Below are 25,559 nucleotides of genomic sequence, written 5' to 3'. Positions count from 1 at the left end.
GTCTGGAGGTATCCCAGGTAGTTCATTCGGAATGACTCCCGGAAATTCATTCACAATATGCATAGAGTCAAGTGTAGGTGCCTCTGCATCGGTGTCCGTTACTCGAACCAAATGGTAGATACACTCCTTATTAATCATCCTCGTGGCCTTAAGGTAAGAAATAAACCTACCCTTCAGCACCACATCACCTGCCCTTCCACTCAATAACTGGCTCATTTGGAAATTCAAACCTAACGGTCCTGGTTCGGCAATCAAGCTTGGAAAAACATGAATAAAGCAGTCTATATCCATTATCACGTCAAAATCGACCATCCCTAATTAAATATGATCGGCCATGGTGTTTCGACCACGCAACGTGACAACACAATCCCTATAAACCCGCGCGGCCAGAATAGACTCACCAACTGGAGTAGATACAGAGAAAGGCTCATGAAGCTGTTCCGGTTCTATCCCAGATTCTATAGTAACATAATGAGTGACATATAACAAAGTGGAACCGGGATCAATAAGAGCATATATATCATGGGACTGGACAGACAATATACCTGTGACAACATCTGGAGAAGCCTCTAAATCCCGATGCCTCCGCATAGCATAAAATTTGCTTGGTCCTCCCGAATTCTGTGCACTACCCCTAGCTGCACCACACCCTGCGGGTGCTAGGGTGCCTTGAGTTGGAAGTGTTGTAGGTGTGGTAGCTGCAGAACTAGCTGGCTGCGCCGCACCTCTGCCCATGATCCGGCGAGATGAACGGTAATCCCTCTGGATGTGACCCCTCACACCGCATCCGTAGTATATAGGTAGGTCTATGAAGCAAACCCCAAAGTGTATCCTCCCACACTTAGGGCATGGGGGCCTCCGCTGCTGCTGGAATCTCCCTCCAGGCCGACCCTGCTAGTGGGGTCCCGTGTTGCCCTGACTGGGTCCAGATGACTGTGCACTCATCAAAGACTGAGCGAAGGATTGAGATGGTCCTGATGACCCTCCCCTGAATGCCGACCTACCACCACCAACACCACCGGAAGAACCACCAAAGTTGCCCGTGGACCAGGCCTTGTTGCTACTCTGAAGCTCCACTCTATTCTTCAATTTGCGAGTCTCTGTAGCTTGAGAAAATGCCACCATTTTACCATAGCTCATATCGAAATTCAAGGTAGTTGTAGGGCTAAGGCCCTGTACAAACTGGCGCACTCTAGCCTCCATAGTGGGCAACATGTGAATAACATACTTAGGCAGGCGCACAAACTCTATATGGTACTCCCACACATTCATACTACCCTAGTTCAGGCTTTCAAACTCAACGACACGAGCTGCCTTAGTTTCGACAAGAAAGAAATGATCTATAAAGGCATTTGTGAACTCACCCCACCTTGTCGGAGGGCTCCTCTCCCCACGGGATTCCTCCTATAACTCAAACCAAGAATAGGCCACCCCTTTCAGGCGGTAGGAGGCCAACTCCACTCCCTCTGTCTCTGTAGCATGCATAACCCGGAGAGTCTTGTGCATCTCATTAATGAAGTCCTGGGGGTCCTCCTCAGGATTAGTACCCGTAAACACTGGAGGATCTAACTGAAGAAACTTGTTCAACCTGGAAATAGCAGATTCACCTGGCTGACTGGAAGAAGTAGGCCCAACACTCGATCTCTGGGCCTGAGAAGCCACTATCTGTGCCAAAATCTGTATGGCTCCCCTAAGATCAATATCAGAAATACCAGAATCGGAAGCTGGAGGTGGAGGTGGAACTGGAATATCAGTTGAAGGGACCGTTGCACCCTCAGTAGGTGAAGGGACATGTGCGGTCTGATTAGTTGTAGTAGAATCAGGCAGTGTAGTAATTGGGGGAATATCCTCACCCCTTGGGTGCTCACCCGCATCATCAAATATAGGATCAAATGCCACTCCTGGGGTGACAATGGCTCTCTGTCCAGTTCTTGCCTTCTTCTTAGATGCCATGTACTGAAAATTAGAGCAACGCACGAGTTAAAGGAGGAACAATCTTACAATTAGCTTTATCGCACGATCGAGAACATGAAAGAAGGGTATTATTCCTAAATTCCCAAGTAGCATCCTAATTATAGATGTGGTCGGATAAGAAGGACTCTACTAGACACGGCTCCAAGACATCTTAGGACACTTTAAAACCTTAGGCTCTGATACCAAGTTTGTCATGCCTCGACCTCGGGGTGCGCAACTGGCGCTCAACCGAGTGAACCCAGCCGAGCAAGCCTATTAGATTTCCTTCTACCCAAACTCATCCATGAATAAAGAGAATACATATTTGCGTAAATCAAACAATAAGGTGATCATGTCTGCAATACCAATTTCTTACCATTAGTTACTTCATTTTGAAGTCTCAAATTTCACACACATTTTTCATAGTCTGAAGTGGCATAAGAAATTTAACACAACATAACTAGTTTGACTTCCCCATCACCAATATACAACCCACACTATGTCTACGGAGCCCATATTGATATAGAAGTGCTATAATAATGCCGGCAACAAGGCCCCGGCTATACCTCAAACACAATACACAAGGAACAAAAGATACATGACCCGAAATGAAATAGGGCTCACCAAGTCAGCTGGGAAGAGGATGTACCGCTATCACCGATCAATGTCTCCTGTTGTGGAACCACCTGCATCTATTAAAGATGTAGCGCCCCCAGCAAAATGGACGTTAGTATATGTCGAATAGTACTAGTATGAAAACCAAAACATCTATTCAAGAATTTGGAAATACAATATGAATATGATGAATCAAGGTAAAAATCATAGGGCTTAGATAGCCATAAAAGTCAAACATATTTGTTAAGATCTTCAAATAACATTTATAAATTTCCAGTAGAGGATTCTCTATAACTACCTTTACACAGAACGGCTTTGCCGCCTTACCCCAATATATATGGGTGGAGGTGAATTCCACTATACCCAAGTTTTACACAAAGCGGCCTTGCCGCCTCATCCCAATGTATGCGGGTGGAGGTGTATTCCACAATCTCAAAATTCTACACAAAGCGGTCTTGCTGTCTCACCCCAATGTATGTGAGTGGAGGTGTATTCCACAATACCAAAACTTTACACAAAGCGGCCTTGCCGCCTCACCTCAATGTATGCGAGTGGTGGTGTAATCCTAATCACGATCTCTACACAATTTAGCATCATAGTTTTTATTTGTAACACGACTTGAAGTTGTAATATTTAGATAAACAATCCATACTTTGAATACGTTCTCACAATAGTAACACAACACAATAATAACATTTGGAACACGTACAGAACATATATCTCTTGTCACAAAGCTTATTCGGAATAATCGGTTCGTGGTGAACAACTTGAAACTTACAAGAATAATGTGAAGTTCAATTCTAAGAGATGAGTTAGCCAACATACCTCAAATTCGTCCCTTAATGATACTACAACGATCCACTACACTAAGCAACTTCAATCTACATTAACAACATCCAATGGGACCAATCTTAGTAACAAATTCCATAATTTAGGTCATTTAGGCATTTTATCAAACACCTAGTAGGCATGAATCTCTACCCCTCTTAACCATAGAATTAGTTTATCTAAATACTACCATTTACCTATAATTTATCCTACCATCATTCTTAAACAATTCACAACTTCGAACATTACATACATGACCATTCATCCACACCCAACCAACAAAATTCTACCAAATAATCACCTTTCTCTACAATGGTTATGTATTTAAATTGGGAACTTATGGCTTCCAATCACCATACCATAAGTTCTAATACTTACTTCATAATCATATTCCCATAATATATCCATACATGTAAGTCTAAGGGTGTAGGATTACCTTTTGGAAGAAATCTTGCAAAACTCTCCTTTGAGTTCTTGAACAAATTTCTTAAAGATCTATGTATTTTATGTGTATATTTCATCAATACTAGTGTAGAAATGATGGAATTTCACACCAAGATAATGGGAATTTCCTACCTTGAATATGGGAGGAGTTGGTGGTCTTGAGAGAGTGGAGAAGAACTCCCAAATCCGTCCAAGTGAAATGGGGGAAATGAACCCCCAAGGTGAGTACTTAAGGGAAAATCTTCAGGTAGGGGTAGCGTGCCAGCGCCAACGCCAAATGCCTATACTTCACTGGTTTTCAAAGTTGCTGAGAGGGCTGGCTTGCCACAATCCGCACATTGCACTGTCCCTAGCACGCTCCCAGTTATTTTCTTTTCGATTTCTTGCTGCTCCACTCACCCTCAATTGATACCTTGCTATGATATAGACCCGAATTAACTTCCAAACCTTCATATAAGTATGAAATCATGTTTACATAATAAAATTCTTTCCATTTAATGTATCCAACTTGTTACACATAAATTCTTCTGATTCACAAAACTTCTTAATATGTTCTAACACACCTTAAACATATATTTGCATTTCAAAATGATGTGGTGATATCCCATAGGTCTCCTTTAATACTCAAATACGTTATTCCCAAATACCGCTGGCGTATATTTAAATCTTAAATCCTTAGAAAATTTTAATGGGGCCTTACACATATGCTCGCCACCACTGATAAGCCGCTCCTCTAAGCTAGAACGTAGTGAAATAAACCCTACTAGACTCCGGAACACCCATAGTACGGAGGATACGGTGGCACTCCTCAAGATAATCATAGGCATTCTCTGACGCCAAGCCACTGAAAGTGGGAGGGTGGTACTTCTTGTACCTCTCGAGACTGAGCTTCTCCTCTTCAGAAACTATTGCCCTAGCCTCGGGCTGAACTGGGGCTACCGACTGCACCAGTATGACCTCTGGAACCTGGTCAACCTGGACTCTCTACTCTGGGGTACGGGCGGCTGGAGTCTGTGCTCCTCCTCCAGCCTAAGATATGACAGGAGCAAGTGGTATTAACCCTACCTGAGCCAAAGTGCTGAACATGCGCAGAAACTGGCCGAGAGTCTCCTGGAGGGCTGGTGCAGTAACAGGAGTCTCAGGTGCCTGTACTCCAATTGGAGCTACTGGTAGCTCCTCTGTAGCAACTCGTGTGGGTGCTCAGGTTGCACTACGTGGACATCCTCGGCCTCTACCCCGGCCACGGCCTCTCGCATCTCTAGCAGGGGGTGCAGGTATCTGGTTATCCGATCTAGCAGTACGTGTCTTCACCATCTGTGAGAGAATAGAAAGACAGAATATTTAGAATTCGAAGTCAAAGATTTCGCACGATAAGGAATCAAAGAAATGAAGCTTTTCCTAACAGTTCCATGACCTCCCGAAGATAAGTACAGACGTTCCTGTACCGATCTGCGAGACTCTACTAAACCTGCTTGTGACTCATAACACCTATGAACCTAGGGCTCTGATACCAACTTCTCATGACCCCAATTTCTCTCTGTAGGATGTCGTGACGGCACCTAGTCTCTAAGACTAGGTAAGCCTAACAAGTATGCGGGATAACTGAAGTATTAAGCTAAAACTCAAAACATCAACAACTGTAATAAATAAAATCTGCAACTCAAGAACATACAACTCCCAAAATCCGGTAGATATAAGTCACAAGCTCTAAAGAGAAATACTAAATATCTATATACAACAGAGTCTAATTAGGATAAGGAAAACAACATAATAAAGATAGAGGGGGACTCCGAGGTCTGCGGACGCTGGTAGATATACCTTGAAGTCTCCACGTACGGACTAACTCACTGATATCTAGTCTGGTAGGAAGTACCTAGATCTGCACAAAAAGATGTGCAGAAGCGTAGTATGAGTACATCACAACGGTACCCAGTATGTGCCAAGCCTAAACTCGGTAGAGTAGTGACGAGGTCAGGTCAGGTCCCTACTAGAAATAATAAAAAACAAGACAAAAGATATAATAATATAATGAAATGATAGAGAAGTGTAACAATAGAAATTCAGAGGAAGGAAACAACACGGAATCAAGAAGACAATTACAACACTTAAGGGTGGAAGAATCTTACAAGTTTAGGAACAACCACCACAACAACAACAATACAACAAATAGAGGAAATCAACTGGGGCACTCCCGAGATACCGCCTCATAGTCCCAAAAGTAAATATCTCACAACGGCACGACAAAAACCTAGTGCAAACAATAACAACCGCGCACCAGAAACCTCTTGCCACAATAACAATTCGCATGGCAGAAACCTCGTACCACAATAACAACCCGCACGGCAGAAACCTCATGCCACAATAACAATCCGCACGGCAGAAACCTCGTGCCACAACCAAACAGTCACCTCAACAATAATCACGAAAACCAACACATAACAAATGAAATAATAATATTACAAGCAAAGAATCCTACATTTAAAGAATGAATACAGAATCAAGGAAGCAGAAAACTCAACTAAGCATGTTGTATAAATTTCAAATAAGAGATAAGACACGTAGACATGTGAAATTAGGCTAAACATGATGACTACACAGGCTAGAGTAACTCGATTAAGGAAATAAAAGGAAACTACTTAGCAAAACCTAGATTTTTTAATATTTAGCCTGACTACACACTCGTCACCTCGCGTACACGGCCTTCATATATTGCAAATTATAAAAACAATTCCAAATCCTAAGGGGATTTTCCCCATACAAGGTTAGACTAGCCACTTACCTCAAACCTCGCTCAATCAATCAATAAGAAGGCCTTTTCCTCGATTTTCGAACTTCGATTGGCTTGAATCTAGACAAAATAATTTCATACTATAAATATAACTATAGGAAACTAATTTAAATAATGAGATAACGAATTTAGCAAAGAATGAAAAATCGCTCCAATAAGTCGACCCGGGACCACGTCATGGAACCCGACCAAAATTATAAAATCTGAATGCCCATTTGATATCGAGTCCAACCATATAAATATTATTCAAATCCGATCCCATTTCGCTTTTCAAAACTCAAGAATTTGGTCTAAGAACTCTACAGCTCTTTCCCCAAATTTCTCAACCTAAATCCTTAATTAAATGAAGAAATCGAAGATAGATTAGTGAAATATAATAAAAGAACGAGTCAAAAATCCTTAGCCAAATGATTTCTATGAAAATCCCTCAAAATATCACCTCAATCTGAGCTCTATATCTCAAAATATGAAGAAAATGGCAAACCCTCGATTTTAAACTCTCTTCCCAACACTTTGCGCATTTGCACACAAAGATACTGCTTCTGCGGGACCGCACCTGTGGTGAAACCTCTGCATCTAGGGAGCTCACTTAGGCTCCCAGACTTCACACCTGCGCATCATAATCCGCATCTGCGGAAGCACTTCTATGCCCGCACGTCCACTTCTGCAAAAACCCTTACCACCTCAGCCTCCCTTACTCTCTGCTTCCGTGATCATTCTTCCGCAGGAGCGACTCCGCTTCTGCAACCTCCTCATCACACATGCGACCACTGACCACCCCCTTCAGTCCCACTTCTATGCTCTCCCTCTCACTTCTGCGAGCTCGCACATGCGATCAAACTTGCGCAGGTGTGATTGCACCGAAACTGGTGCACTTCAGCCATTCTTTAATTTCCAAACTCGATCCGTTAACCATCTGAAACCACCCTGAGGCCCCCGGGACCTCAACTAAACACTTAAAAAGTCCTTAAAAATCATACAAACTTAGTCGATCCTTCAAATCATGTCAACAACATCAAAAATACGAATTGCGCATCGATTCAAACCTAATGAACTTTAGAACTTCTAACTATAAAATCCGATGCCGAAACCTATCAAATCAAGTCCGATTGACCTCAAATTTTGCACACAAGTCATAATTGACATTACAGACCTACTCCCACTTTCGGAATCGGAATCCGACCCTAATATCAAATTGTCCACTCCCGGTCAAACTTTTCAAAAATCATCCAACTTTCGCCAATTAACGCCGAAATGACCTACGGATCACCGAATCAATATCCAGACACGCTCCTAATTCCAAAATCACCCTACAGATCTATTGGGACAGTCAAAACTCTATTCCGGAGTCGTCTTCACACAAATCAAACTACGGTCGACTCCTTTGACTTAAACTTCCAATTTTGGGACTATGTGTTCCATTTCTCTCCCGAACCATAAATCAAACCTCTCGACAAGTCACGTAACCACAATATAACATAAAGAAGGAAATAAATAGGGGTATCGAGGCTAATACACTCAAAATGACTGGCCGGGTTGTTACACCTCCCTGGGTCCACACTGATCCACCATCCGTAAGAATCCCTTTATTCATCAACAACACCCGAAGGCCCAACAATATGCTATCAAGCCATTCTCGTCACATTCGAAATTCCTAAGCATAGAAACCACTTCAAAAATCATCTCCCCTGAACCATTAACATTGGAAATGCCGATTAAATCCTAAAGTCACAACACACAACCATCTCTGATAGCTTCCTCTTAGGTTCCATTCCACATCACCGTGCCCAGAGTCAATCAAATGAAGATCAATATGCTGATGAGCCTCATCGCATTCAACCAGGGACGGTGATAGCACAATATAAACAAAATTTCCTCCAAATTTGAAAGTATCAAATCTCGACCGTGGGCAAAACAAATACTAGGCTGAAATGATAGAACATCCCTCCATACGGCGACGATAATAGCCCACTCGAATACGTAGGGAAAAACATCATGCACCATATTTGCAGTACCATTACAACTCCTCGATACCCAATTGATAACCGACACTCCACATCATATAATAATGAATAGAAAGGAAATGAAGGCATAAGCCTCAATGGAATCAAATCGTACGATGAGGAATCAATAAGGGAAGTGCTCCTAACAAACTTGTAGCCTCCCGAAGATAAGTAAAAACGTCTCCGTATTGATTCGCATGACTCTACTAGACTTGCTTATGACTCGTGAGACCTAAGTGAACCTAACAATTTGATACCAAGCTATTACGACCCAAAATCCACTATAGGCCGTGATGGCGCCCAACATCATCGTTAGCAAGCCAACACTTAATTATTCATTTTAGTATTTTTAAAATCATGAATCTTTCTTAGATAGGCACCATCCCATAAGAATGTGGTACTGCGGAGGCAAACGACCCGATCCCATAAATAATATGATACTGTCGAGGTGAGTGGCCCGATCCCATAATAATGTGTACACCGCTGAGGGTCGAACGACACGAACCATAGATGCAACTATTCTACTGCCGTGGTGAATGACCCGATCCCATTAGAGTAAGAAGATTTAACGGGTCCTTGACCCCACACACGAATATACGTGTGAGCTATGAAATTTAAGGAAAACTTTGCAATGAATACACATAACGCGGGAGGAATTTGTAAGGGAAGCACAAATTATTCTGCAGATTATCAAGTAGCTCGTCACATCTCTACAATAGCGAGTCCGTCACCCTATGCAAGTCTAGTCTCAAGTCGTAACGCAAAATAAAGAAATTAGGCGAGCAAGGATAACTCAAATAGTAAAATTATAGCATGGTATGAACCTAAGTCTATCCGGACATAATTAGGAACTCTAGCATACGCACGGACACTCGTCACCTCATACGTGCGTAGCTCCCACAGCATGTAGCACATAAGAATATAACACCTACGGGGTAAATTTTCCCTCACATGGTTAGACAAGAGACTTACCTCGCTCTGAAGTTCCATAACCGGCTCCAACTCCTCTCTAGCACCTCAAACAATGCCCATCGATCCGAAACCAATAAAACTATACTCCAACATCATAATTAATAAATTTATAACACCTCCCAACTCCGCTCGAAAAGTCAACAAAGTCAACTCTCAGGCCCACGTGCCCGGATTCCAAAACTATTCGAAGATAAACATTACCCATAACATTACGAACTCAAATATAATTTATTCTTAATTTCATGTCCAATTTCGTGGTAAAAATCCAAAACTACCAAATTTTAGGCATCTTTCAAAATCTCACAATTTCTACAAATCTTCATGTTTAAATCCATATGTAATCCACGTATTTCACTAACATTTTATGGGAATTATTTACCTTGACATAGATGATGAAAATCTTACCTCCATGAGCTCCAAACATTGCCCAACCAAATAAAAAATGGGAGAGAAATAGGCGGAGTCCCGTATTAAATCAATCTGCCCTGACCCACTCTTCTTCGGGATCGCGGAAAAATCATCGCGATCGCGAAGGCAAAAATCACTGCCTCCAAATTTTCCTCTACGCGTTCGCGACCTCCACGTCACGTTCGCGAAGCCTTCTGACCCCTGCCCTTCGCGAAGAGCGTTTGCGAAGGCTTAACACCTGTCAGACCCCAACTCCCCTTCCTTCTTCGCGTTCGCGTAGGCCACCCCAGCCTCTTCTCCGCATTCACGATGGGAAAAACCAGAATCCCCAAAAATCCTTCTTCGCGAATGCGTGAATCCCTTCGCGTTCGCGAAGAACAAAACCAGACACCAACAACAGTAAATCATCCTAACTTGGTTCGAAACCATCACGAAACACACCCAAGGCCCCCGGTACCACGTCCAATCACACCAACCAGTTCCATAATATAACACAGACCTGCTCGAGGCTTCAAATAATATCAAACATCATCCAAACTATGAATCGACAATCGAAACCTTCCTTTAAACTTTCGAACTCTTAAACGTCGCCGAACGCATCCGAATTATACATAAACATCCCGGAATGATGCAAAATTTTGCGTGCAAGTCACAAATCACGATATGAACCTATTCCAAGGCTCGGAACTCCAAACGGACATCGATAACACCAAAAATCACTTCAAATCAAACATATAAAATTCTAAAACCTCCAAAAAATTTAACCTTCCTCAATAAGCGCCAAAATGCTCCCAGGCCACCCGATACTCAACCTGAACACACGTCCATGTCCGAAATCATCATACGAACCTATTGAAACCTTCAAATCCCGATTTCGAGATTGTTTACTCAAAAGTCAATCCTTATTCAATTCTTCCAACGTAAAGCTTAAGAATTTTCTATTCGAATCAACGCCGAACTTCCCGAAATTCAACTCCAACTACGCGTACAAGTCATAATACATGAACTGAAACTACTCAAGGCCTCAAACCGCCTAACGACGTGCTAGAGCTCAAAATGATCGGTCGAATCGTTACAGTATAATGTGTGGGTTAGGCGCACATCGTATGGCATTAAACTCTCCCCTATATAAAAATATAACATTAAATGAATATGGTAAAAGGGTTGAGCCTATTATCTATCGTGTTCTCAACCTTACGACACTTGTCTCAGAAATTTCTTAGTTAAAAAAGATGAGACACAAAAGAACTTGCTTTCTGATGTGTGGATCAATCAAATGTGACAAAAAAGAATTTCTAATTTAGAGAATCTGAGTTGAAATTAGGAAGTAAACTAGTGAGAATATGAAAAAAAAATACAATACATAAAGAAAGAAAAATAGAATTGATGAGAAAGTAAATATATTATTTAATTTAGTGAGAGAAAAGTTTTATCATATTACCTCATTCAATCCTACTTCTACCAAATTTTTAAAAAATATAAAAAATTAAATTATTTTTATCAATAATTATATAAATATAAATTACATATATATTATATAATGATATAGTAGTGCTTTATATTTTTGGGGCCTTAAGAATTTGAGGAATTTACATAGAATACAATCTTTTTAAGACTTATTTAAATTTCCTACAACTACTTTCACAAAATTACATAAAACACAATTTATTTTAAAATCTTACCCTTTTAGTTAAATTATGTACAACTTTCCATAAAATCTCTCTCTTGAGATTCTCTCTCACCTAAAAGGATATATCTCTTAATTAAGATTCTCTCTCACTAGTAGCTGCAGAATGGCTCAGAAAGGCAGCTCACCACTATTTTCCTGGATAACGTGGGTGTAAGACGATAGGTCCCCTACTAGTACTTGCCTCACATCCTGCACAAAAAGTGCAACAAGTGTAGTATGAATACGTAAACAACGTGTACCCATTAAGTATCAAGCCTAATCTCGAAATGGTAGAGACGCAATGGCTAACTTTGACACTCACTATGGGTCAATAATAATAACTGAAATACAACTAGAATATCTAAATTAGCACGATTCACAGAATTTACAATAATTTATTTAACCAGCGGAAATAATCATGTTCCTTCAAATGTAATAATTCTCAATATATTAATTAAATTCCTTAAATTCAAATAATTTTTAATTTATCAATTAATCTCATTTACAGGAATAGTAATTAATTCCTTAACAAGCACGAATAATAATTCATTAAATTTCAAGGATTCTCCAATTTATCAATTAGCTTCGCAAGCTTGAAATGACTATTAAAGTATCGTGTAATTATTATTATTAAGAACGATTTCTGTCGAGGATGTACGACCCGATCCAGAGTGTCGTGTACACTGCCGAGGGACGTGCGGCATGATCCATAGATGCATCTATCCTGCCGAGGCGTTCGGCCCGCTCCACAAGAAAGGAGGACATTTTCTTATGTACCTCCGGAAGGAGAGTATATTTATTATAAGATAAATTCGGGAAGAGATAATTTCTTTTAACAATTAATTAATTTAAATAGAAAATCAAGCATATGAGATTTCCATCCTTTAATATCTTTATCTAACAATTCACAATATATTCATATATATCAATTAATATTAATTAAACAAAGAATAAAATGTACATAATTAATTCAAGCTTTGAGTCCTAAACTACCCGGTCTTTAGCATTAATAGTAGCTACGCACGGACTCTCGTCACCTCGTGCGTACGTAGCCCTCGCAATTAGCAACAATTATTCAATTTAATCCCTATGGGGTAATTCCCCCGTCACAAGATTAGACAAGAGACTTACCTCGTCTCAAAGTCTACTTTTCTATTACCACGTCGTGTTGAATTCTTGATTCGACGCCGAAAGATCCAAAACTATCCAAATATTATACAAAATAATTAATATATGCTAAATGATTCGAAATTTATCAATTAAATAAATTACCTTATCCAAAATGGTAAAATTCTTAAAATTCACCCCGAGCCCACGTGCTCGGATTCTGAAAATTTTTCGATGAAAACGTTACCCATAATCTAAAGAACTTAAATATATAATTTCTACCCAATTCCATAACTATTTTCGTGGTTAAAATCTCACTTTTATAAAAATCTAAGTTTTTCACCTAAACCCTTAATTTCTAAGATTTACTAGTTATAATCTACCTATAATCTATGTATTTAACTCAAGGTGTGTAGAATTATCTTACCTTCCGATTGCTAGTTGAAACCCCCTCTCAAAAGCTCTGAAATCGCCCAACAATGGATGAAAAATAAAAAGAAATGGACTGAGTTTTCGTCCGTTTTAAGGTTCTCCCCAGACAGGTTTTTCGCACCTGCGGAAGGAGTACCACACATGCGGCTTTCGCATCTGCGGAAAGTCCTCGCAGGTGCGCATTTTCCCTCTTTTCCTGGTTCCGCACATGCGGAAGAAGTGCTCGCTTATGCGCAAGCGCAGGTGCGCCCATTCCATCGCACATGCGCATTACTTCGCACCTGCGTATCAGGCCTTCGCACCTGCGCATTCGCAGGTGCGCCAAAATACTTCGCACCTGCGATGGCTGGGCAGGCTCCTCTCCTTCGCACCTGCAATTGGTGGCTCGCACCTGCAGCTGTCCAAGCGCAGGTGCGATTATGACAGTAGCTGGGAGCTTCAGTCCTTTCTCAATTTTCCAAAATTGGTCCAAGCCTCGTCCGGTTAACACTCGGGGCCCCGCCCGAACATACAACAGGTTTAAAATCATAAAACGGACTCGCTCGAACTCTCAGAATGCTTAAAACAACATCAAATCTAATAATCATACCCTAAACCAAATTGATTCAAACTTAAGAATTTCAAGTTCTTCAATTTACTTCCAATGCGCCGAAATATACTTAAACTACTCGGAATGACACAAAATTTTGTGTGCAAGTCTTAAATCACTATACGGAACTATTCCCAAACTCGGAATTCCAAACGGACTTCAATTACTCAAAAACCTACACCAAACCGAATTTAAAGAATTTAAAACCTTCAAATAGTTGATTTTTACTATTAAGCGTCAAAACGCTCCCGGGTTATCCAAAACCCGATTCGGACATACGTCTAAGTCCAAAATCATCATACGAACCTATTGGAACCGTCAAATCCCGATTTCGGGGTCGTTTTCTTAAAATGTTGACCGAAGTCAAACTTATCCATTTAAAGCTAACTTAAGGAACCAAGTGTTCTGATTTCAACCCACACACTTCCAAATCCCGAACCAACCATCCCAGTGAGTCATAAATTAATAAAAGCATGTTCGGGGAGTTTTATTTTAGGGAGCGGGTTTCTAAAATTTAAAATGACCAGTTGGGTCATTACATTCTCCACCTCTTAAACAAACGTTCGTCCTCGAACGGGTTTAGAATAATACCTGGAGTGCTAAATAAGTGTGGATATTTACTCCGCATGTCCTCCTCGGCCTCTCAAGTCGCTTCCTCGACTGGTTGGCCCTTCCACTGGACCTTTACTGCAGAAATCCTCTTGGACCTCAACTGGCAAACTTGTTTCTCAACAATGGCAAATGGCTCTTCTTCATAACCCAAACTCTTATCTAGCTGAACTGTGCTGAAGTCCAACACATGTGATAGGTCAACATGATACTTCCGGAGCATAGATACATAAAAAATCGGATGAACTCCCGATAGACTGGGAGGCAATGCAAGCTCATAAGCGACCTCCCCAACTCGTCTCAACACTTTAAATGGGCCTATAAACCTTGGGCTCAACTTACCCTTCTTCCCGAATCTCATAATTTCCTTCATCGGCGAAACCTTCAAGAGAACTTTTTCACCTACCATAAATGATAAATCACGCATTTTCTGATCCGCGTAACTCTTCTGTCTGGACTATGCTATACGAAGTCGCTCCTGAATCAACTTTACCTTTTCCAAGGCATCCTTTACCAAATCAGTACCATATAACTTAGCCTCATCGGGCTCAAACCATCCTATAGGTGAACGGCATCGACGGCCATATAAAGCCTTAAATGGAGCCATCTCGATGCTGGATTGGTAACTGTTATTATAAGCAAACTCGGCCAAAGACAGGAAATGATCCCACTGTCCTCCAAAGTCAATTACACATGCCCTGAGCATATCCTCCAAAATCTGAACTGTCCGCTCTGACTGCCCATCGGTCTGTGGATGAAAGGTTGTGCTGAGCTCTACACGGGTCACTAATTCACTCTGTACTACTCTCCAGAAATGTGAAGTAAACTGAGGGCCTCTATCTGATATGATAGAAATTGGCACACTGTGAAACCGAACTATCTCCTGAATATAAATCTGGGCCAACCTCTCTGAAGTATAAGTAGTCACAACAGGAATAAAATGTGCCGACTTGGTCAACCTGACAACAATCACCCAAACTACATCAAACTTCCTCAAGGTTCGCGGCAACCCAACTACAAAGTCCATAGTAATTCGTTACCATTTTCACTCTGGTATGGTCATCTGCTGAAGTAGGCCATCTGGCCTCTAGTGCTCATATTTAACTTGCTGGCAATTTAGACACCTAGCTACATACTCAACTATGTTCTTTTTCATTCGTCGCCACCAAAAATGCTGCCTCAAGTCACGATACATCTTCGTAGCACCTGGATGAATAGAGTACCGAGAACTGTGTGCCTCCTCCAAGATCTTTTTCCTCTGTTCATCCATATTAGGAACACACGGACGATCCTGGAGTCGCAGAACACCATTCACACCAATAGTAACTTCCTTGGCACCACCTCAGAGTACCGTTTCTCGAAGAACCATTAAGTGTGGGTCATCATACTGGCGATCCTTGATCTGCTCCAATAGTGAAGTCTAAGCTATGACACATGCAAGAACTCGGCTGGCCTCTGAAATATCTAGCCGCACAAGTCTGTTGGCCAAGGACTGGATATTTAAAGCTAATGGCCTCTCTTCTGCTGAAATGAAAGCCAAACTACCCATACTCTCTGCCTTTCTACTCAAGGAATCTGCAACTACATTTGCTTTACCTGGATGATATAGGATAGTAATAACATAATCTTTTAGTAATTCCAGCCATCTGCGCTGCCTCAAATTTAGGTCCCTCTGCTTGAACAAATGCTGCAAACTGCGATGATCAGTATAAACTTCACAGGGCACCCCATAAAGATAATGCCTCCAAATCTTAAGAGAGTGAACAATCGCAGCTAACTCCAAATCATGTACCGAATAATTCTGCTCGTGGGGTCTTCAACTGACGTGAAGCATGTGCAATAACTCGCCCTTCCTAAATTAATACACAACCCAAACCAACACGTGAAGCATCGCAATACACTGTATACATTCCCGAACTGGAAGGTAACACTAACACTGGTGTTGTAGTCAATGTTGTCTTGAGCTTCTGAAAGCTTGACTCACAATCATCGGACCATCGGAACTGAACACCCTTCTGGGTTAATTTGGTCAAAGTTGCTATAATAGATGAAAAACCTTCCACAAAACGACGATAATAACCTGCTAAACCCAGAAAACTCCCGATCTCAGTCGCCGAAGTGGGTCGATGCCAATTCTGAATTGCCTCAATCTTTTTGGGATCAACTTTAATACCTTCGCCCGATACAATATGTCCCAAAAATTCTACAGACTCTAGCCAAACTCACATTTAGAGAACTTAGCATATAGCTTTTGTTCCCGCAATGTCTGAAACACTACTCTCATATGCTGCTCATGTTCCTCCTTACTGCGCGGGTAGATCAAAATGTCATCAATGAAGACAATGACAAACGAATCAATATATGGCCTGAATACCCTGTTCATTAGATCCATAAACGCTGTCGGGGCATTAGTTAAACCGAAAGATATTACCAGAAACTCATAATGACCTTATCCAGTACGGAAAGCAGTTTTCAGAACATCCGAATCTCGAATCTTCAACTGATGATACCCTGACCTCAAGTCGATCTTAGAGAAAACCCTAGCACCCTACAACTGGTCAAATAGGTCATCAATATGCAGCAACGGGTATTTGTTCTTAATAGTGACTTTGTTCAATTGGCGATAATCAATACACATCCGCGTTGTTCCATCCTTATTTTTCACAAATAATACCGGTGCACCCCAAGGCGATACACTCGGTCTGACGAACCCTTTGGCTAGTAACTCCTCAAGCTGCTCTTTTAATTCTTTCAATTCTCTTGGAGCCATGCGATACGGTGGAATAGACATAGGCTGAGTATCTGGAGCCAAGTCAATACAAAAATCAATATCACGATCAGGTGGCATACTTGGAAGATCTGAAGGAAATACATCGGAGAACTCCCGAACTACTGGCACTGAATCAATAGCCGGAGTCTCTGCAGTAGTATCCCGAACATAGGCTAGATAAGACAAACAACCCTTCTCAACCATGTGTTGAGCCTTTATAAAAGAAATAACCCGATTAAATGAACTAACCGACGAACCCTTCCACTCCAGCCTAGGCAAAGATGGAATAGCCAAGGTAAAAGTTTTGGCATGACAATCTAGAATAACATGATATGGAGATAACCAGTCTATACACAGAATAATTTCAAAATGGGTCATCTCGAGCAATAAGAGATCTGCTCTAGTTTCATAACCACAGAATGTAATAATACAAGACCGGTAGATTCGGTTCACAATAACAGAATCGCCTAGAGAAGTGGACACATAAACAGGAGTACTCAAGAACTCACAAGAAACACCCAGGAATGGAGCAAATAGAGATGACACATATGAATACGTGGATCCTAAATCAAATAATACTGAGGCATCTTTGCTGCAAACAAAAATAATACATGTAATCACAGCATCTGAGGCCTATGCATCTGGTCTAGCCGGAAAAGCATAGGATCGAGCTGGAGCGCCAACTGGCTGGCCTTCGCCTGGCTGACCTCTACCTCTAGGACAACCCCTACCCACCTGTCCTCCACCTCTTGGTAGTCTAACTACTGGTGGAGCAACTGGTCCGGTAAGCATAGGCTGCTGACCCTGCTGTAGTGGTCTACCCCGAAGCCTGGGGCAAAACCTCCGCATGTGACTGGGATCCCCGCACTCGTAACAACTCTTCGGTGCGATGGGATGCTGACTAAGAGTTTGGCCCTGGGGACCTGAATACCCACTGGGAGGACCCTGAATAGCTAGTGGGCGGTAAGAACTCTCTGGTATAGCACTGAGATAAGGTCGCACTGGAGTACCCCGAGGAGGTGGTGGTGCTGGAAATGGGGGTCTGCTGGACTGCCCCCTCACGAACTGACCTCTGCCCCCAGACGGAGCACCTCTGAACTCTCCAGAGTACCTGAACCGCTTATCTCTCATAATCTGCTCTCGGCTCCGCTGACGCACACCCTCAATCCTCCGGGCTATCTCCATAACTCGCTCATAAGAAGTACCCATCTCAACCTCTCGAGCCATAGTGGCCTGAATGCCAGTATGTAAACCGGCTACAAACCTACGCACTCTCTCCACCTCAGTAGGGAGTATCATAAGTGTATGGCGAGATAATTAAGAAAACCTTGCCTCATAATCGGTCACTAAAATCTGACCCTGCTGGAGCAACTCTTCCCTCTGGTAGGGTGGAATATACCTGTCCAAGAAGATACGGGTGAACCTGTCCCAAGTCATGGGAGGAGAATCTGCTGTCCTGCCAAGAACATAAGACTGCCACCATCTACGGGCCCTGCCCTCTAGTTGAAAAAGTAGCGAAGTCAACCCCATGAGATTCCAATATCCTCATGTTTTGTAGTCTATCTCTGCAACGATCAATGAAGTCCTGTGGATCCTCATGTCGCTCACCCCCCGAAGATAGGAGGATGTAGTCTAGTCCATCCGTCCAATAATTTCCGAGGATCGGCGGCTACAGCTGGCCTAGGCTTAGGTGTAGCTGCTGCCACTGGCTGGGCTCCACCCACGGGTAGTGCACCCTAGGTCTGATATACAGCAGCTTCCTATCCATGAGCCTGCGCGGTAGGGGTCTGTGCTCCCCCGCCCGCCTGAGATATGGCTGGGTCTGCCAGAAATAAACCGGCCTGAGTCATATTGTCCATGAAATGCAGCATACGACCCATGACATCCTGAAATCCTGGTGCAGATGTGAAATCCACCAAAGCTGGCTCTGCTACATGTACCCCATCCTGTTCTTCAACAATGAGGTTCTCTGCTGGACCCACTGGCGGCATAACTGGCACAGTGCTGGGACGTCCTCACCCTCTACCACGGGATGGAGCCCTCCCTCGGCCTCTAGTAACTGGGGGAGTAGCTCGTCCCTGGCCTGGAACCTCATTCAAGCGCGTTCTCACCATATGAGAGAAAATAAGAGAAGGATATTTAGAACTACATCAATTGCACGATGGAATATGAAGAAAGGTAATTTCCTAATACTCTATAGCCTCTCGAAGATAAGTACAGACGTCTCTGTACCGATCCGCAAGACTCTATTAGGCCTACTCATAACTTGTGAGACCTACGTGAACCTAGTGCTCTGATACCATATTGTCACGACCCAATTTCACCTATAGGTCATGATGGCGCCCAACACTACAGCTGGGCAAGCCAACTTAATAAATTAAACATATATTGATAAAATTTAAAACCAAGAAATTAATAAAACACCAAATTCTACCAATGTGTGTGCCAAGACCTGGTGTCACAAGTGTATGAGCATCTAGTAGATTATACAAAGCCTCAAATACTGTCTGAAATAAAAATAGACAGAATGAAAAATACAAGGAGAGACACTAGTAGTTGCAGAACGGCTCAGAAAGGCAGCTCACAACTATGCCCCTGGATAACGTGGGTGTAAGACGATAGTTCCCCCACAAGTACTTGCCTCACGTCCTACACAAAAAGTGCAGCAAGTGTAATATGAGTACGTAGACAAGAGATTTACCTCGTCTTAAAGTCCACTTTCCGATTATCACGTCGCGTTGAATTCTCGATTCGACGCCGAAAGATCCGAAACTATCCAAATATTATACAAAATAATTAATATATACTAAATATTAAATAAATTACCTTATCCAAAATGGTAAAATTCCTAAAATTCACCCGGGGCCCACGTGCTCGGATTCTGGGAATTTTCAGATAAAAACGTTACCCATTATCTCAAGAACTTAAATATATAATTTCTACCCAATTTCATAACTATTTTCATGGTTAAAATCTCACTTTTATAAAAATCTAGATTTTTCATTTAACCCCTTGATTTCTAAGATTTACTAGTTATAATCTACCTATAATCTATGTATTTAACTCAAGGTGTGTAGAATTATCTTACCTTCCAATTGCTAGTTAAAACTCCCCTCTCAAAAGCTCTGAAATCCCCCAACAATGGATGAAAAATAGAAAGAAATGGACTGAGTTTTCGTCCATTTTAAGGTTCTGCCCAGACAGGTTTTTCGTACCTGCGGAAAGAGTACCGCACATGCGGCTTTCGTATCTGCAAAAATTCCTGGTCGGTAATTTTACTTTTTAATAAAACCGACCAACTTTGGTCGGTTATTTTCGTGCGGAAATACAATTAAAGAGTATAAATCAAATAAAAGACAATCTTAAAACAAAATGTACCAATGGTCTAATGGTAGAATAATATTCTGCCACAGTACAGACCCCGGTTCGATTCTCAGATGGTGAATCTTTTTATTACATAACTAAAATACCGACCAACTTTGGTCGGAAAAAACCGACCAACTTTGGTCGGTTTTTTTTGCAATATTTTTTTTTTGAATTTAATTGACCGACCAAAGTTGGTCGGTAATTTCCGACCAACTTTGGTCGGTATTCCTTTCCGACCACAAAAATACTGTCCACACGTAAATGGTCGCGTTTTGGTCGATTTTTGGCCATTACCGACCAACGTTGATCAGTTTTTTTGGTCGATTTTTATCGAATTTCTAGTAGTGTGGGCCATATACAGTACCGAGTGGTTGAGTAATTGAGAGTGTGAACCTGGAGATGGATCTCTCCATTCCTCGGTACTGGGTGACTTATAATTAGTGATGTATATGTTCCGAGATAGATATTCCCTGGGCCGTATGGGCCATATACAGTACCGAGCGGTTGAGTATTCGAGAGTGTGAGCACATGAAGCTGTCAGCATGGTGCATCACATACAGCATTGCATTGACATGCACACATGACATACATGCATAGAGATGTATTTTTCCTCATGTTGTACGGTATCACGTCATTCATGATTTCTCACACGTGTTGACATATGGGCATATTGATGCATTTATTTTATACTAATTATCTGGAGAGAAAATGAGACATCTTAATTACCATTGAAAGGATTTTAGAAAAATTACTGTTTTCAAACTTACTCATATTTTGGCAACTTCGGTAAACGATTTGGTTTTTCACTGATGTACTTGAAAGGAAGAACTATTTTTAGAAATCATGATTTAGCCAAGCATTTTATTTTTGAGTTGCTTCTTGTATTACTTGCTTTACGTTGTTAAGGACCGTTGTAGACTATTGGTTTTGGACCCGACCTTGGTACAAGCTGGTCACTACTTTCAACCTAAGGTTAAGTTTGTTACTTATTGAGTACATGGGGTCTGTTGTACTCATACTATACTTCTGCACCTTGTGTGCAGATGTCGACTGCTGATGTCGTTGTGTTCGTTGATTGCTGATGTCGTTGTGTTCGTTGGGAGCCGGATCTGAAGATGTACCTGCGCTCCGGTTGTAGCTGCCTCTTATTCATAGTAGCCTTAGATTCATAAAACTCTATTTGTGTACTTTTCAAATAGATGATGTATTTATTTCGTACCAACTTTGTATACTCTATTCTTAGAAGCTCATGATTTGTTCTACCAGTTCTTAAGGAATGTGTAAGATTAAGATATTTCTTACTTAAATTACTTTATTAATTATTATTGGAATTGATTAGTGGTTAATTGGCTTACCTAGCGGGTTGGGTTAGAGGTCATCACGACTAGACGGATTTTGGATCGTGACAATAAGTTTAGTAACTTTTTCTTCAAAAAGTGCAAGGTTGATATTGCAAAGTACTTAGTGTCGCTTGGTCCGTGCATTGAGGCTGAAAAGTTTCTGTTTCCGATCTTCGTGGAGTTTTGCTTAGAAGAGTTTCCTGATGAGATAAAAAACTTCAGGAAAATGGTTGAGTCGGCGGATTTGACAAAACCTCATACTTGGTTTCCGTTTGCCAGGGCGATGAAACGCAAGATCATATATCATTGTGGTCCCACAAATAGTGGTAAAACATAAATGCATTTCAAAGGTTCATGGAAGCGAAGAAGGTAATTTATTGTAGTCCTCTAAGATTGTTGGCGATGGAGGTTTTCGATAAGGTGAATAGATTAGGAGTATATTGTACTCTTCTTACAGGGCAGGAGAAGAAGCATGTCCCATTTTCTAATCACGTTGCTTGCACGGTTGAGATGGTTTCAACTAATGAAATGTATGATGTAGCAGTTATTGATGAAATCCAAATGATTGCGGACTCGCATAGAGGTTATGCATGGACAAGGGCTCTACTAGGGTTAAAGGCTGACAAGATACATATTTGTGGAGACCCAAGTGTACTGGCAAAATCTCTTCTGAAACTGGGGATGAGTTGGTAGAGCAACATTATGAGAGGTTTAAGCCATTGGTTGTTGAAGCCAAGACTCTTTTAGGTGATCTGAAAAACGTGAGGTCCGGGGATTGTGTTGTTGTTTTTTCAAGGAGAGAAATATTTGAGGTAAAATTGGCGATTGAGAACTATACTAATCACCATTGCTGTGTAATATATGGTGCCTTACCACCAGAAACTCGAAGACAGCAAGCTACCTTGTTTAACGATCCAAACAATGAGTTTGATGTCTTGGTTGCCAGCGACGCGGTCGGAATGGGTTTAAACCTGAACATTCGAAGAATCATCTTCAACACCCTGTCAAAGTACAATGGTGACAAGATTGTTCATGTTCCATCGTCACAGGTGAAGCAGATTGCCGGAAGAGCTAGTCGAAGGAGAAGTCGCTCTCCTGAAGGACTAACCACCACTTTACAGCTGGTGGATTTAGACTATTTAATCGAGTGTCTGAAGAAGCCATTTGACGGAGTTCACAAAGTTGGGCTCTTTCCTTTCTATGAGCAGGTTGAGTTATTTGTGGGGCAAATTCCAAACTCTACATTCTCCGAGCTGCTTGATAGGTTTGGTGAAAATTACCGTTTGGATGGTTCTTATTTCTTGTGCCAGTATAACCACATAAAAAAGATAGCTAATATGCTGGAGAAAGTTCAAGGATTATTTCTTTAAGATCGTTTCAATTTTTGCTTTGCTCATGTTAACATTAGAGACCCAAAAGCAATGTACCATCTTCTCAAGTTTGCGTCATCGTATGCACAAGAGCTGCCTGTTAATATAGCAAGGGGTATGCCAAAATGTTCTGCTCGTAATGATTCGGAGCTCTTGGATCTTGAGACTAGGCACCAAGTGTTGTCCATGTATATGTGGTTATCTAATCACTTTGAGAACGACAAATTTCCATATTTCAAAAAGGCTGAGGCAATGGCAACAGAGATTGCTGAGTTACTAGGTGAAGGTGTCCGATATGGGTGCGAATTTAGAGGTCGGATCCTTCGAGATGTAAATTCTAAGATTCGGGGATACGGATCCTAGTACGAATAAGGGTGCGGGGATCCGGCTAAAAATAATTCAAAAAAATAAAAATATTTCTAAATTATGAGAAATTTTGTGGATTACTTACGTATAGCTTGTAAAGTGTGAATTTTCAAGTTATAGATAAGTAAATGATTGATTTTCTAGATAAGGTATATTATTTTATTCAAATTTACCTTAGTTTTGATTCTGATTTTGGGAATCAAATTGTATCTCGTCTCGAATTTTTCCGTTCGTCGTGATCAAAGTATCCAAATTTGTTTGATCAGATCCGGTACGGATCCCATACCCACACTCATACTAGTGTCGTGTCGACACGAGTGCGGCACCTAAATTGCCGTGTCGGAGCAACTTAGATGGCAACGGGGATTGCTGAGTTACTAGGTGAATCACTAGCAAATGCTCGTTGGAAACCAGAGTCGTCAAGGAATTCCGGGAAACGGAAAGGCCAGGAGAAGGATGGTGGTAATGAAAGGCCAAGGTCAGTTGTTACGTTCCACTGATTCGGTTATTTCTTTCTCGATTTTATTTGAGCAATTTAAATAATATACACATCTAAATTATGCTGGATGAGTCGAACTCATGTCCCTCTCATGAATTGGTAAAGGCAATTATTACCTTTTATTTTTATTTTTCCTAGTTTGTTATGATCACTTAACGAGGTACTTCCAAAATCATTGCAATTGTGGAAGTGATGTGATTGGCCATTCAAGCTATTTCATCTTTACTCTTCATTCTCCACTGAAGTATTAAAATTTGTAGCCTGGGCGTTGAAATGACTTGGTCATTTTAATCCGTTTTCCTTGAGATTCCTCAGGCGAAAGGCAATGATTAATACGACTGATTCTAGATGTAAAATCACTGATCGAGTACATTTTACTGCACATTAATACTGGATTTCTTATTCCTTGTACTCGATACCATGCTTGCAAAGACCAACACATTTTATTCCTGCTTCTTCTAACTAGCACGAGAGAGGAAAAGGCTGCGGGGGGCCATAGGAATCGGTATCTTACTTGACGCTAACAGAATCTTATTTGCATTAGAAGTATATTGCATGAAGAGATATAGGTTGAGGAGGTGCACTAATGTCTTTGCTTAATTTTAGATCATTTCCAAAATTTACTCCTCATATACAAGTCACTCACAGAAAGGCCTCTAGAGGTTTATGCCAATCTTTTGCTACTCAAACAATTTACAGTTAAAGTTATGTTTGTTATATCCTTTATTTATCTTTATACACATTTTACCTGCGAGGGCCAATCCTAAGATGTCAGGAATTTGCTTATTCATTTGATTCCATTTTCAGGAGAAGTCAGGAAACACCTTTGTCTCAACAGCAGCAGCTGGAGAAGGTTGCAGCATAATACTGCTAGTTTAATGGTTCTTATACTATAGACTTGTACGAGCATCCGGCAAAGCAGATAGTCTTGTACAACGCCCAGATATAGTAGACTAGACTTAGAATATGACAAGGAAGAAGAGGCAAGTTTCGTCCAGATGTTATCGTGTTTATGCTCTTAATTGCGAGGATGCATTGTTATTTTTTTCGTAAATTCACATGTTTAGTCATGATGCATCGTGTTCTTATTAAAGGAATGAAAGATTCGCAACAGAGGGTCTCTGTCCCGTTTGTTGGCTACCATTGTACTAAACTGACTACTGGAGCGAAGATAATGGAGATTTAATGACTGAAAGAGTTTGTGATCCGAATACATAGAAGCTGCATCTACCAACATCAGAATCGAGGGAAGGTGGAGGATTCTGATGCTTAGTATGTTTATTTGTTAGGTGAGCTATACTTGTCATGGCCATGATTGATTATTTGATGAAAGTCTCATATGTTGTACTGTGTATAATAACATGCATGTTTATTGTTCTGAGTTCTGAGGGAATTCTCTGAACTACTATATTTCTGGCTCTGTGCATAAAG

At 41.2% G+C, this 25,559-nt stretch overlaps 1 pseudogene; it reads left to right on the top strand.

The window, feature by feature from the left end:
• Positions 1 to 3,979: 3,979 nt before the first annotated feature.
• On the top strand, positions 3,980 to 24,993 carry LOC107770868 (DExH-box ATP-dependent RNA helicase DExH18, mitochondrial-like; annotated as a pseudogene).
• The last annotated feature ends 566 nt before the right edge of the window (positions 24,994 to 25,559 follow it).

Source organism: Nicotiana tabacum, chromosome 22 (assembly GCF_000715075.1).
Source record: "Nicotiana tabacum cultivar K326 chromosome 22, ASM71507v2, whole genome shotgun sequence".
In the NCBI taxonomy this organism is placed as follows: Eukaryota; Viridiplantae; Streptophyta; class Magnoliopsida; order Solanales; family Solanaceae; genus Nicotiana; species Nicotiana tabacum.
This window is presented reverse-complemented; position numbering and strand designations above follow the sequence as displayed.